The sequence below is a fragment of the Cnephaeus nilssonii genome, assembly GCF_951640355.1.
Source record: "Cnephaeus nilssonii genome assembly, chromosome: 9".
Lineage (NCBI taxonomy): Eukaryota > Metazoa > Chordata > Mammalia > Chiroptera > Vespertilionidae > Cnephaeus > Cnephaeus nilssonii.
In genome coordinates this window covers 21,237,717-21,253,373 of record NC_137080.1, presented here as the reverse complement: position 1 = coordinate 21,253,373, position 15,657 = coordinate 21,237,717, and the positions used below count along the sequence as shown (strand labels likewise).

Below are 15,657 nucleotides of genomic sequence, written 5' to 3'. Positions count from 1 at the left end.
TCCATAATAAACTTTAACACACACACATGAATAAAAGTGCATGTATATTGAAACATATTTTGTTGCTTATCTGAAAAGGATGACAAGTGAAAGCAAGGCTACAATGGTCTCTTAACTGGGCTGAATTGAAATTTGTTTTCTAAGAGGACATCTCTGGAATTAAAATGTATGTTCAGTGTATACTGGTGTTTCTAGTCCTTTCGTTTTCCCAACTTGTTTTTATTCAACCTAAAAAAAATGACCTAAGTTCCCTCTTCTTTTACATTCTACCCCTCACTTGTCTCCTCTGACACATGTAAACCACTGTGAAATTTGACTACTTGACCTCTTATATTGCCCTCTAAATTTTTTATTTATTCTTACACACATGTATTCTAGAAGAACCTTCTGGATTTAGCAAACCTTCGTTTCATGACCCTTAGCTTATATTTTGACTCAATCTGAAGAATCAGATTGATTCAAGGCAGTGAAAACTTTTGAGAAAAGAAGTAAATAAATGTATTAAGGATTCTTAAGATACTGGTAATATAAATGAAGCCTCCAAAAAAGGTTAAAACTATGATTCAGTAATGGTCTCTTTGGCACCCTCTCTTATTCTCATCTTAATCTTCCATAGCTATTGTCCAAACTGGACTTTCTTTCCCAGCATAATCAATCAAGACCATTTATTTTTACTATCAAAATTGAATTCTCCTTTGTCCCACGTAGAGATCAAGGATATAAATCCAATGTATTCATGGGTGCTAATGGGTTAATACTTAGACACTGCTAAGAGGCCAACTGGCAGAGTTTTCTGGAGAGGATGTCTTGACCTGAACAATGGAGCCATTAATTGGAATTTCAGTTGCTGACTGATCAGCAGAAGAAATATTTGGGATAAGAAAGGCTTTTGGAGTCCTTCAAATCAAACCAACTAAGAAACTACCTACTCAGACTGTATGAGGAGTCCACTAAAATTATGATTTTGTTAGATGCCCAACAAAAAAATCTAAAAAATATTAAAACAGATAAGAGATGTAATTTAATGTCAGCTTTAGGTGAGAATTTTGTTAATAGAATTATTTTACTTGCACATATTTAAAAAGTTGGCTCTTATACTCATTCATAAGGCAATGAATCTGTGAGGCATGACTACTTCTGATCTACTATTATAGTAGAGTTGAGGAAACCCTTTTAATGCAGCTTTCATGAAGAAAATAGGAACAACTGGATTTCTGTGAAATGGACAGATTACCTTCTAATGCAAAAAAAGAAAAAAAGAAATGAAGCAAGGAAGGGAGGAAGAGCAGGGGGAAAAGGGAAGGCAGTAAGGAAAGACAGAAAGGAAGAAAGAAAGAGAGAAAGAAAGAAAAAGAAAGGAAGGAAGGAAGGAAGGAAGGAAGGAAGGAAGGAAGGAAGGAAGGAAGGAAGGAAGGAAGGGAGGGAGGGAAAGAATTTATATTTTAAAAATTAAAGTTGTTGAATGTCTTCTAAGATCAGGCAGCATTATCCATTTAAAGGATTATAAATGGAGGTACAATTTTGCATTTGGAGAGATAAAATAGAACCTTTTATACGGGAAGTTAACAAACTTGAGATTAGATATCAAAGAAATTCCTGAGTTTGAGAAGAAATACATGAAACAGATTTATTTGGGGAGTTTCTGTGTAAGCCTCTGATGTTGGGCTAAGTGAAGGAAAAAGTTGTTGGATCTTGAATTTAATTTTTTAATTTTTTTAGTAAGTAGAAATGAGCTCATCTAAATAGCATTTCCTCTTTTGTACTTTGCCTAAACTATCCTTCTATTTAGTCACACCAATTCCCAGGGATTCTCATATTTCTGTCCTACTACTGCTCATGAAATAAAATTCTTATAAAAATGGAGCGACATCTTAGATTGATATGATTAGTGAAAATATGGTATAGTAAAGTACACAGCACAGAGAGCTAAGGAGGTCTGTGTTTTAGGCCCGGCTCTTCTGCTGGCTCTCAGGGACCCTCTCCATGCCTAGTTTTCTCATCAGTGAAACAAGAGCAATGGAATGAACAACTCCTCAGTTATCTCTGCCAAGCAGGGGAATCTGACTTTGTTATGTAAAAGTAGCCTGATCATGAACAACAATCTTAATAGCAGTGAGTAATGCATGGAGTCAGTTTTCAACAACTTTGAGAATCTTGTATCTTGAAGAAAACCTTGGAAATCATATAACCTAGCCCTTCCTTTCCAGTCGGAACCACATCTTAATCATTCAAATATGCTCTTCCAGGCTGATCTTCAAGATTCTCCCCGAGGCCAACATCATAACTTCTTCTGTATCCTTAATGCCAGAAGTTCTTCCTGATGTCTGGCCTGAGCACCCCTAACTGAATTCTCAACTTATTTTCATTTATTCTCTCCTTAGCAGAGAGGGAATATAACTGGGGCAGACCATTCAAGTGCTATCTCTTACAAATCTGAGCCATGGTAAATTTGTTTGTACTAGGGTTACTGTGGTCTTACATTGCATTCCTGTGAAATGATAGAGGCTGACCTCCTGATGGAATGTTCTCTTTCAGGTCTAAAATGACTGGAAGATAAAGGCTAACAGGCTGGCAGGAAGACTGAGCAGTTCTTGATAGTGGACACAGGGAAGGGCATTGTTTCTTTGGATGGCCAGTCTCCTAGCAGCCTAGTGCATAGCAGCTCTTGACACGATGCTCTCTGAAACTGCAAACTTGGAAATATTAAACACATTCTTCTCAAATGAAATATGGGCTCAGGGAATTGTGCTAAAAAATACAGTAAAAGGGTAATCTTTTCAGTAGTACCCGTGCTTCATAGAGACATGAAACACTGATGAAAGGGAGCCTAATGATATTGTCTAGTCCTACTTTCTGCTCTCTAAAAGGTGAGCTCTTCCGAGGCCCATTTTATAGACAAGGCAGATTCAATGGAGCAGTATCTCTATCACCAATGAATGTATCGAGAAACAGACAATGCTAATATAAGCTGTTTTAGAAAGAACCACGTAGGATTTTGGAAAGGGCATGGGCGCTGGTTTACTTTGCTGACACTCAACGAAGTAACCAGAAAGAGCTCTCTCATTCCCTCGCCTGTCCCTCTTAGCTGTGTGGGTGTCCTGTAAGAGCCTGGAGGAGGAAAACATGGTATTCCCTCAGGATGGGCTTTCCCGGCCTTCTCCAGAGCAGTCCAGGTTTGTGAATCAGTGCCGGGGCCAGGGGCGGGGTGGGGTGGAGTGCAGGCAGGCTTTCCCTTTGCCCAGGAGGCCATGATTAAGAAGGCACCCGTCTGTCAACAGAGGCTCCCAGCTGTATTTCCAGCCCGGCTTCCTCCCCACTGACTCATTCGGTGATGCCACAATCTAATGTTTATGACCTAACAGTTGATCACCATGGAAGCTGCACAAACCTTGGACTGTTGAGGAGCAAAACCAGAGTAGAGATTCTGGACAGTTTAGAAAAAGGAAAAAGAAGACCCTTATTCATCGAGACCACATGTTAAGACTGAACACCCCATTCCTCCTGTGGGCACTTCCACCGGTTGCTAAAACTGAGATTTGGATGACTTTGTGCCGATTGGAGAACCCAAATAAGGATTCGGGGAGACCAAGTACAAACAAATATCATGGCACTTAGAAATGAAGAGCAAAACGTAGAAGGGAAAATGTGTATGTAGCAATTTAATGAGGTTTGGATTACAAATTCTGTTTCCTTACCTTTTTGCCAGCATGTGGCAATGGTTTTACAAGAGAAAGAAAACGTGCTGAATGCCAGGAAAATACTAAGATTCCCCCAAAAGCTCAGCCTCACAAACAGTTCTGGTATATTCACAAAACGGGATTATAAGGATAAACTTTCTGGTTATTCCATTCCCCCATGAAAATCAAAGCTAAAATAAAACAGAAAGCCAGTGGAACAAAATAGCCACATTTTAGTAAAGATCATTGTATGAAACACTGTGAGCGTCAGGAGGCCTTGGCACAGATGCCCTGACTAGATGGGGACTGCGGCGTGGTCAAGGTGAAGTGAGTCTGACTTCCTGGCCTGCCCTCCCAGACTAATAATCAAAAGGAACGGCCCTTCTCCAGCCCCAAACAGTCCTGTACGAACAGTGTCTCCCAGTAGTGGTTGTGGTTCCAAGTAATGTGAAAGTCTTTTTATAACTGTTGAGGTTTAATTTAAAAGGAAGCTCAGAATCAGCGGTAAAGGGAGGGGAATGTTGTGAACTACAGCCATCTGAAATGGGGAAAATCATAAATACCAGAGTGTCTGATTATTTGAGCGTCTCTTGAAGTCGAATAATGAACCTTCTTCATGTTCTGCTTTCCTGGACTTGGCTCCCTCTGACAAATTTGCAGGCATCAGGGTCTGTCTGGAATTCATTCCAAGTTGGAGGGATATTTTTTCCCTTGACATTTTTCAGCTGAGACAGCCCCGAGCAGGAAGCTGAAGAGCGTAACATTACCAAATATGTCCTTTCTCCTGCCCTTATATTTTATTTCCACAGGAAAAGAAGGCAGACACTGGCCAATGAGTGCTGGCCAATGAGATGTGGCAACAGCAGGCGGCCTCCACGGGCAGCGGGGAAATTGATCGGATGCCATTTTTCACACAAAAAGAGAAACTATTCTAGGTACCACTGGTTGAAATTTGTGCTACGCTGGAGGAAGAAATCTGTCAATTTCCTCCAAGTTGCCCAGCTATTTCAGGGGAATTGGCCTCGTTTTCTCAAGGAGGCCTTCGTACAGAAAAAGCAGGCAGTGTGGCGTTGCAGAAAGGGGATGGAATGAGAATTAGGAGCGAGCTGGCCGCTGTCGCTAACATGCCTGTGTCTTTGCCTAGGTCATCCCACCTCCTGGGGCTTCAGATTCTTTACTTGTAAAATGAAGGTTTGGATGTGATCATCTTCCAGATCCTTTCTGGGTCCCCAAAACTCGATGACTGAAATAAATTTGAATATCAGTGCAGATATGTATGTATGTGTGTGTGTGTATGTATGTATACAGATATATGTCCTGCTTTCTACTATATCATAAACTTACAAAATGCATAAAATACAAATGAAAAAGGATATAACATGTAAATTCTAATATTTTTTTTCTGCAAACCTTAATAGTTTACATTGAACATTTCCTGTGGCTCATATCTCTTTGAAGATCACAGCTCTAAGTTCTTTTCTTTGTGGGTGTAACTCATTAGTCTTAAAAGACCATTTCTACAGGGGCTTAAAACAAACAAACCCGTATGTCAGTAAAGTTTGCATACCCTTTGCTAGCATATTAAATATATATATATATATATATATATATATATATATATATATATATATGGAAACCTTTTTTTAACATATAATCTTCTTGGTTAATCTTGTTATACTACTTTTAAAAGAAAATAGCTGGAGAAATTTCTGTGTGAAGGGAAATAACAGTTTAAACTTGTTGTAAATGGCAACTGACGATCTTGAGTCAGGGAGCGGCAGCCTGGGGTAATCGAGCATATACGTCTTGTCCAAAGACAGAAGCTGCTTTCGGCTCCAGCAGGCTGTCATCAGGCAGGAATGGAGGCCCAGAGCTGCCAGATGTGATATTTTTAAGAGAATCAGGAGACCCAGATTTTAATGTGCAATTAAATTAATGTAGTCAATTAATGTTGCTCAAAAATTTTGGCGCTAAATATATGGTGACGATGGGCTACAAACCAGCTAATAGGCAGGCCCTTGGTGATTTCTGATGTAATGCTCAGCTGATTTAGCTCTGTGATATTTTGTGATGATATTAGCACTTTGCAGTCAGACCGCTAAGCTCTGGGCAGCGTGATTATGTATGTGTTAGACAGAAAAACACGGCATGTCATTTCATTAAGATCATAATATTTTTCTCACCAACTTTTCAAAAGAGGCCACTTCCTGAATCCTCTTAAGGCTGCCCCATTAGACCAGTTGTCTAGGTTTTGTTATAAAAATAAGGAAAATATAACATTCCTCTTGACGTATCTGTCACTTTTACATATGTAATCTCATGGAAAAATGTATTATTTTAAACAAATCCTGATGCTTTACTAAATCAGAGGTTGGCAAACATTTTCAGAGATAACTTTCAGTAAATGTTTAGCCGTTGTGGGCCATATGGTCTCTGCTGCAACTACTCAATCCTGTGGCTGCACAAAGGCATCTGTAGACAACACAGATGAATGAGCCTGGCTGAGTTCCAATAAAACTTTATTTATCCCAACAGGCTGTGAGCCAGATTTGGGCTATGGGCTGTAATTTGTCAACTCCTGCATTAAATCATAAGCTCTTCTAAGGTGTAACCTGTGTCAGATTCAACCCTGTACTTTCAGTCCACATAAGCATGGCACAGAGGAGGAGGCACTCTATGAACACTATGAAATAATTAGAAGGTTATGGAATTTAGTAGTGTATGTCTATAATAATTAACTTCCCATTTGGGTGATTGAAAGCCCATAGTAGGATTTATGGATTGTGTCTCCCCGAGGTGTACAGGAGCATGTGAAATCCTGCAGGGAGTTCATGGCTCATCCAGACATTCTGAATAAGGGAAGGAGGTGCGCAACCAGACTCATGAGACAACCAACTGCTTAAACTGAAGGGCCAAAGAGCAAGAGGCACCAGAAGACCCTTACAATTTCATATACAGCGTTCTTCCAAATCTTTCCTCAACTCTTCTTTTAACAACGTGAATGATCAAATACCAAGCATCTATTGAGCAAGGGTTCTCAAAATTTGGTTATGACTCAGTACACACTAAAACATTTCGCAAAACAATTCCTACCTTTACTGGAAGTAATCCACTGGGATATTTTTTCTTTGCTTATATTTTATTTTTAGTGCTGGTCACAACTCTTTAAATCAGTGGTTCTCAACCTTTCTAATGCCCTGACCCTTTAATACAGTTCCTCATGTTGTGGTGACCCCCAACCATAAAATTATTTTCGTTGCTACTTCATAACTGTAATTTTGCTACTGTTAATGAATCATAGTGTAAATATCTGTGTTTTCCGATGGCCTTAGGCTCTACAGCAGCGGTTCTCAACCTGTGGGTCGCGACCCACAGGTTGAGAACCGCTAGCAGGGTCACCTAAGACCATCGGAAAACACAGATATTTACATTACGATTCATAACAGTAGCAAAATTACAGTTATGAAGTAGCAAGGAAAATAATCTTATGGTTGGGGGGGTCACCACAACATGAGAAACTGTATTAAAGGGTCGCGGCATTAGAAAGGTTGAGAACCACTGCTTTAAATTGAGTTTATCATTGACTGGGTGTGATGTTTAGTTAAAAAATCAAAGAAACATGCACAGTTCTTGTCCTAGGGATTTATAACCTAATTGGAGAGCTAAGATGTTTATATACCAACATCTATAGAACTGTCCTAAGATCTGACAGGAGACAGGTTACAGTATTTGTGGCACTTGAGGCTCTTCACTGGTGGTAGTTGGAGTTTTGAAACCATAGCTGAGTGGTGGTATTGGTCTGTGCTGAGACCTGGACACATGGAGAATCTGTCTAAAAGGGGTAAGGGGTGGGGGAACATAAGTGAATTTGGATAAGGTCACACTTCAAGAAAAGAAATAAATTTCCCAAGTAAAAAGGCAACACAGGACAGTGTCTTTCTTCCTAATTTAATTCCCAAGGTGAAGGAAGTGAACATGAATTAAAATTCATTATGGATTTGTTGGCTGGAACAATGTGTGAACGGATTAAAGAGGAATGAGAGGTCCACGTGATTCATTTCCAAAAGCCAAAAGGAGTCTCTGGAGGGCATGATCCAGAGAAGAGCATATTTTTTTTTTTCTAAGTGAAGGTAACTATTTAGAAGAAAGAGAAGACAAAATCTGAAAATTAGTGAGGCCAATCTAGACATGCAGTTATTGAAATTTATTTTTAAATATTTTTAGTTAGGGAAATATAGAATCACCATTTTCTTTATTTGGGAGCCCCTAGTTGTCAAATCTGGCATGATTTAGAGTAGACAATGGAGAAAAAACAAGCTAAAGACATTGGGTAATCAAATGGTCCACCAGACTAAGCTTTGATAGCCACATTCAAGTCAGAAGTAAACACATTGATTGTAAGAATGAAGAGGAAACGAATGGACAGGATAGAATTGGCAGAAGGGCCCAATAATCAAATACATACTAGTAAAAGCCACATCAATTTTCATTAACAAAAAGAAACCAGAAAGCAGAGAATTCTTATAGAAAAGCACTAGAAGTGAAGTCCAAGCCAAGTTGGATAAAAATAAAATAGATGTAAATGCCTCTGAAATAGCTTGGGACAGACAAACTAATGATCAAGAAACACATAAGACTTAAGAATCAGAAAACTAAGGAACATATAAAATGTCTTAAGAGAAAGGGAGACAAGACATAGAGAAACTAGGGGGCTTAGTATTGCAAACTGGAAGAGGGGGAAATAATGAGATAGATGTTGATTTTCATTATTATGTATGATTGCAATTTTATGCAGAAAAGAATAGCAACGAATATCTTTTTTCTATTTTATTTTGAGAATATGTTTATTACAGCTGGGGACAGTAAAGTGAAGGAAGTGCTTAGGTTAGAAGAATCAACAGGAGAGAGCTAGGCAGGGCTACTTTGGCTTTTTAGAAACTTTATAGGAAAGAGATGGGCCACATGGGCTGCATAAACTCACTGAGAAGTAAAAGTCACAGTGTCAGAAGTGAGCCAAGATAGGACTGCTCCTAGCTCACTTCAAAGTCAGAGAAAAATGGCCCTTGGAGACAGGTTCAGGGCTTAGCCCAGGACGAGCTGCTGCTGCCCACTGCTCCCCTGGCTGCAAATATTGTGAGGACCCTTAGAGTTTAGGAGGAAGAGAGCAGAGATAGAAGCCCAAGGGAGAAAGGCATGGGTGTGCTCTAGAAAGAGAACCTCCAATAAATATCTTATTTAAAGGTCATTTTCACTTTGACAATTCTACAATTGAGTTTTTAATCCGAAGGGATTTACTAAAAAGACAAATAAAAGAAATAAAGAAAACAACAACGAAGCAGAGCGGATGACATTCTCTGTTACCCAGACGATAGCACCATGGAAATTAGCAGTCTGGTTAGTTTACAGACACTTAAGGGAGGGTGTTTATAATTATCTACCAATGATGTAAACTTCTGCCATTTTTTTTCTCAAATTCAATTAATTTTAAACCACCTTTAGAAAAGCTTGGGTGTTATAAATCAATTGAATGCTACTAAGACCATCAGAAATCAGGCTTCATTATTTTATTGACATACTGCATTTCACACAGCACTTTAGGAAAAACCAGACATAGTTTCAAAGCCAAATGTTTTATTTTCTTTGAAAGTTCAGATATCTGAGTGGTTTATCCTAAATTTCCAAAACATGTTGGGAATAAACACAGAATCTTTAAACACAGAATCTTTAGCAGTGATGATCTCAGGGTTATAGTTTTAAGGGCAAGGCTTACTGAGCTTGGTTTCAAAGCACTACTCAAGATTCCTTAACTTTTCTTATGGAACTGCCACTTCCAGTTCTTGGAATATATCCAAAAAAGCCCAAACACTTATTTGAAAGAATATATGCACCCCTATTCTGGCTTTTTCTTAGTATTATAGAAAAAACTTTTCTGGACACTACATCAGCTCCTAATCTAGATTTAATATGTATGGTTTTTATTTTTGTTGTTGTTGTTGTTACTTCCCTCCTCTCTAATTATCTTAGTTTATCTACACTAATAAAAGAGTAAGATGCAAATTGACCGTACCTTTGCGACACTCACCAGCCAATCATGAGTGATATGCAAATTAACCCAACAAAGATGGTGGGTTAATTTGCATACACAGGCGCCAATCGGCTGGGGGCAAGGCAGAACGCTTGCATCATCACCAAGGTGATGACACAGGTGTCCCGCACCGCCCCAGTCACTCTGGGCCTCTGGGCAGCATGGGAAGGCAGAAAGGCCGCTCCGGGCTGAATCGAAAAGGCGGCTCCAGCTGGAGCAAAAGTGGTGCTGGCAGCCAGGGGAAGGAAGGCCTGTTCTTGCACGAATCTTCATGCATCGGGCCTCTAGTATATTATAAAATATATTATATATATATTTATATGTATAAGGGGTATGTATACATACAAACACTAACACTAATTTGACACCTATTTTATTATTGCCACACATAATTCATACAACAATATTTCTAGAGTCCTGTTAAATAAGAGGTGGAGTTATTGCAATGTGTTGTGGATAGTAAGAAGTGACTTTGAAAAGGGAGGATTTCCCTAGATGTTTCTCTACACAGAACCAGAATGTGTTCTGCACATGGTCTGTATTAGAACTCATGGCATGGAAACTCAATGACAAAACTTTTCAGGGCCAAAAAATTAAAATGACTGATTTTTCCAGGAAAAGAATATCTTCTTTAGAAAGGAAACTACATCACTAGAGCCTAAGGCAGTGGTCGGCAAACTGCGGCTCGCGAGCCACATGTGGCTCGCGAGCTGTGGTTTGCCGCTCTGTTGACTAATGAGTTTGCTGACCACTGGTAAGACATGTAACAATATTTTCTAAGTGAATAGTAAGATATTTTCAGGTTAAGTGGACATCATTTCCTTTCCTTGTTGAAATGTCAGTGCTAGTATATCAGGTCACCTAACTCTGGCCACTTGGATAGTGCTGGGTCAAGCATGTTCATACAGAAGTAAGGATTGCAGGGTTCAAGTTTATAGGCCAACATACCATATGTCTTAATATTTAAAATATATATATATTTATTGATTTCCGAGAAGGAGAGAGAGATAGAAACATCAATGATGAGAGAGAATCATTGATCAGCTGCCTTCTGCATGTCCCCTACTGGGGTTAGAGCCTTCCACCTGGGCATGTGCCTTGACTGGAATCGAACTCACGACCCTTCAGTCTGCAGGCCAACGCTCTATCCTCTGAGCTAAACCAGCTAGGGCCATATGTATTAATATTTAAGTTATAAAAAAAAGGTAACACATTGCAAAAATGTGTTTTATTTTCTTATCTTGACATATATAATTATCATAATGACAAAATTGGGAATATATATAAATCTATGGTTCTTATATGGCTGAAAGTAGGCAAATTATCAAAGACAAGTGATTAATTTTTATTGAGCATGTCTGAGTGTTCTGCTGATGGTCCAATGATATTTGATGAACAAAATAGATATAGAAATTTAAGAGTAATAGGAATTTTTAATATTTCAAAATGTTCCATAGTTACTGTATGCAACTCTTATGAATACCACAGTAATTTGTATCTCTGCAACCACAAATTAGAACAAGAAGAATAACAAGAAAAATGGTGGCCAGGCACTACTGGGAAACAACACTTTGTTATAAAATCATGAATATGCACTTACGTTATCTGAGAGGAGAGATTTGATAAATTCCTTAATATATTTTCTCTTACCTAAGGGCTTTTGCTATTCCAGTCTTGCCTCCACTCCAAAGCAGTTTCTCTCTTCAACAGCAACAGCCATCCAGATACAATCACTTTTTCTAGACACAAAACACAAGATAGATACAAGCTTTTCCTTTGAGTCTGAACAATGTTAATCATAACACAGGTGTTTAGGTTTACAGGTTGTGCTGTGTCAGTGCTGAGTACTGAATCCATAGTAAGAGCACCCATGTTGCCCTAACCGGTTTGGCTCAGTGGATAGAGTGTCGGCCTGCGGACTCAAGGGTCCCAGGTTCGATTCCAGTCAAGGGCAGGTACCTTGGTTGCGGGCACATCTCCAGTGTGGGGTGTGCAGGAGGCAGCTGATCGATGTTTCTCTCTCATCGATGTTTCTAACTCTCTATTCTTCACCCTTCCTCTATGTAAAAAAATCAATAAAATATATTTAAAAAAAAAGAGCACCCATGTTTCTTTACTAAGTTTAATTATCACGTGTTTGTGATATGCAGGGCCAAGGGCAGGGCCCTTTAGCTTTCATGTAAAGGCAATACTAGATGTAGGTTATTTCTCAAGTACTTTCACAGATGTGCAGAATCCAAAACAGGTTAAGGCGTGAACAAGCTTCCACAGAAAGATTTTATTTTGGGGTTCCTAGGATTTAATAATTCTATGGAGTACAATGTTTTATCAAGGTGGCCATTGACATGTAGAAACAGAGTTGTAGATTTGCTTCTAGCAAAAAGGTGTTAGCTTCTCTTTTTTTCTCATAGACATGGTCAGGTCTATTCCAAGAGTAATCTGGTTTTCTCCAGTGTTTTGTTTTCTTATGAGAGTGCCTGATCCAATTGAACTTGGCAACACCTTGATCTTGACCCATTTTCTTGCTCTCACGCCACTATAGCCTTTCACGCCCAAATCCCTCTGTCATCACTGATTTAATTTCGGTTTAACTACAAGAATTTTCAATTTCTGATGCATCAAAAGTTTTGTCTTCCCTAAGCATGCATTTCCTCTCCAGTCTCATAACACTACAGACTCGAAACAATGGTTATCTGTTCCCTCCTGTTAGGTTTCCTTAAACACGCTTTAGAGAGCTGCCATGTGTTTATCTTTCATAACACTCTGACAAGCACCCCTCCATGACTCACACATACAGAAAGCCAAAATCCTGAATGCTTGTTTATTCTCACCAGCTGGATGACCTTGCACGTGGCTCTCGGCATGGGTGAGAATGAGGGAACCTTCAAAAGGTAGTCATGTAGATTTAAGTACAAACAAAGCTGCATGAACTTGCACTTTGCTTAGATCCTTTAAGGAAGTTCAGAGTTAACCATGAAATTCAACTCAGCTTGCCATCTTTGCTTTTCCCCATTTATGCTCAAATGGGAGATGAAAAGATCAGGTCTTGTGGTCAGAGAAACAGAAATACAGTGAGGGCTTGTCATTTCCAAGAGATTACAGCATAGTACCTCGCCCTTAGGACTGATGCTCTGTGGCTACACAGCACATGACTTGATGACCTGATTAGGTCAACATGCTATGCTTCAGAGAAGTAAAGACAGGGCATTCTTTTACCCCATTCCTGAATTATACGTGGCTTCCAGGAATTGTTCAGCTTACGGATCCCCCTTCATCTGGTTGTTTTCTGTCCCGTTTTGTGGAGTTTTATCTGATGCATGCACAGTGCAGACTATTTAGCATCAGACTCAAGGGGCCCCAATCAGAAATGTGGAGGCCTTTCTCTGCATAGCATTCTTCTCACTGGTGGTCCGCCCTGAAAACTCCAGCTGGCTCTACCTCCCTGAACTTCACCGACTCTACCTCCTCAACTCAGTAAAACTGAGGTGCTCTGTTTGGGTGCCTGCTGCATGGATCATGGTCAGGTTAGTAGCTTCAGGCAGAAAATAAGGACATTCGCTGGGCTCACTTCATTTGTTTCCCTTTTCTCAGACATCACAGTTCTGGCTGCCTATTGTTCAATTCCTGTTGCCAAAGGCTCTACAGCAGCGGTTCGGGACCCACAGGTTGAGAACCACTAGCAGGGTCGCCTAAGACCATCGGAAAACACAGATATTTACATTATGATTCGTAACAGTAGCAAAATTACAGTTATGAAGTAGCAACGAAAATAACTTTATGGTTGGGGGTCACCACAACATGAGGAACTGTATTAAAGGGTCGTGGCATTAGAAAGGTTGAGAACCACTGCTCTAGAGGGTAACCTAATTTTATCCTGTCCTTTTCTCTCCAACATGAGAAGAAGGCTGGATTAGGATCTGAGATAAGCATGAGGCCTGGTTTAGGAAAAACATCAGGAGAACACTCTGGATGATAATAAAGGAACTCATGGAAATAGAGATAGATCTTATAGATTTAATTCAGCCATGTCATGTTCACGCTTATTAATTTTGGTTAGGCAACACTGTTGTTTTTTTTTTTACATTTACAAAGTAGGATATAAAGAAATCCAAACAGAGCCATAAAGACCATAGCTCTTTATAACATTTTTTTGTACTTTTACCAATAGTACAAATAATTCTTAATTGTATATCTCTGAGTTTGACAAAGTTATGCAATAAATCAAAAGAGCAATAGTTTGTTTTTCTCTCTCTCCTAGGCACTAATCCCCTAGTTAATAGCCTCTAAAACTTTCTAATACTAAAGAACTGTAATCTGAAATTGCCATTATAGGAATATTTATTTGGTGATTCCCTAGTGATTTTTCTTTATAGAATCATGAGTGTCTTCAAAATATGCATACTTAGGACACCTTAATGCCATAGTACAAACCTTTAAAATAAATGAAGTTTAGGGCTGGGCTCAAATAGGATTAGAAGACTAGCATTTTCCTGAACTAAAGGAAAAGTTATCTCCTTCGACTGCCAATCACAAACCAAAGTCTTGAACTTTGACATATGTTAGCAATTATAGATGCAACCAAATTAAAACCTAAATAATTCAGTATTTATTAATGACTGTAAAATACACATATAAAGATAAGTAACATTAGAAAGAAATATATTTGAACATGTATATTTAGGACTGTTTTTCTTTGGAAACAAAGATTATGTATAGGGTTGTAAGGATTTAATGAGAGAATGTGCATAATGTACTTGCCCCAGGGCTTGGCACCTAGAAACACTCAAATGAGAACTATCACTATTATGACATCATCATCCTGGCTAAAACCAATCCCATTATTATAAACACTGTGAGATTTTTTGTTTTACACTTAAGACTGGCATAGTCTAATTATTTGTCTATAAAAACAGGTCGCATCAAGTTTAGGAAGGGGTAGATAAAAGTTTATCAAATAAAAAGTCTCTCCTTCAGTAATCCCAGTATCAAGAATGAGTGAAGAAATGTTGAGGCTAAGAACTGAGGGAACTCTTAAGGTGTTCCGATTGCTGTTGCTGAGGGGTTCCCAGTCTGTTCAGTTCACCTTTGCCAAACCATAGTGCCCATCTCATCCTCTCTGGAGGCAATAGGGATCCCAAAAAGTACTAGAGGAAACCAGCTCTACATGGCAACTCATCAACCAGTCTCATCTAGCTCTCTCTTCCAAAGAGTGGGAAATAACATGCCTTCTCTCCAGGCTAATTATTATTCCCTCTCTTCACCCCTTTGTGCTACTAACTCTATAGCTCTCTTTTTAAATTAATTTTATTTTTTATTACAGTTTATATTCAATATAATTTTGTATTAGTTTCAGGTGCACAGAATATTTGTTAGATAATCATAATCAAAGTGTTCCCCCCAATATTTGCAGTGCTCCCCCCAATATTTCCAGTATCCAACTGGCCCCACATATAGTTATTACAATATTATTGACTACTGAGTGGCCAGATTATTATGATCTCTGAACGCATAATAATCTGGCCACTCAGTGCATATCCTATATAATAAAAGGCTAATATGCAAATTGTCCCCTCAACCAGGAGTTCGACCAACTGCCCATGTCCCCTCCTTCTGGCCAGGCTGGCCAGACCCCACCCATGCATGAATTCATGCACTGGGCCTCAAATATATAAATATATATATACATACACTGAGTGGCCAGATTATTATGTGTTCAGAGATCATAATAATATGGCCACTCAGTATATATTTTCTATGCTATACTTTACATCCCTGTGACTACTTTGTAACTAAAATCTATCCTTTCCCTGTCTAATATCAATTTTAAATGAGATGTTCTTTTTCTGATAAAAGCCTGGAAAATCCTGAAATGGCTTCAGGATATATCAGGTTGGG

At 39.0% G+C, this 15,657-nt stretch overlaps 1 long non-coding RNA gene across 5 annotated transcripts in view; it reads right to left on the bottom strand.

Annotated features, from left to right (window-relative positions):
* LOC307104881 overlaps positions 1-15,657 on the bottom strand; it is a 166,175-nt gene that overhangs the window by 32,493 nt on the left and 118,025 nt on the right. For all 5 annotated transcript variants that reach the window (XR_013813943.1, XR_013813944.1, XR_013813945.1 and 2 more), the window contains exon 4: positions 11,413-11,501. This is a non-coding gene — a long non-coding RNA (uncharacterized lncRNA). The remainder of the gene's footprint in view (positions 1-11,412; positions 11,502-15,657) is intronic.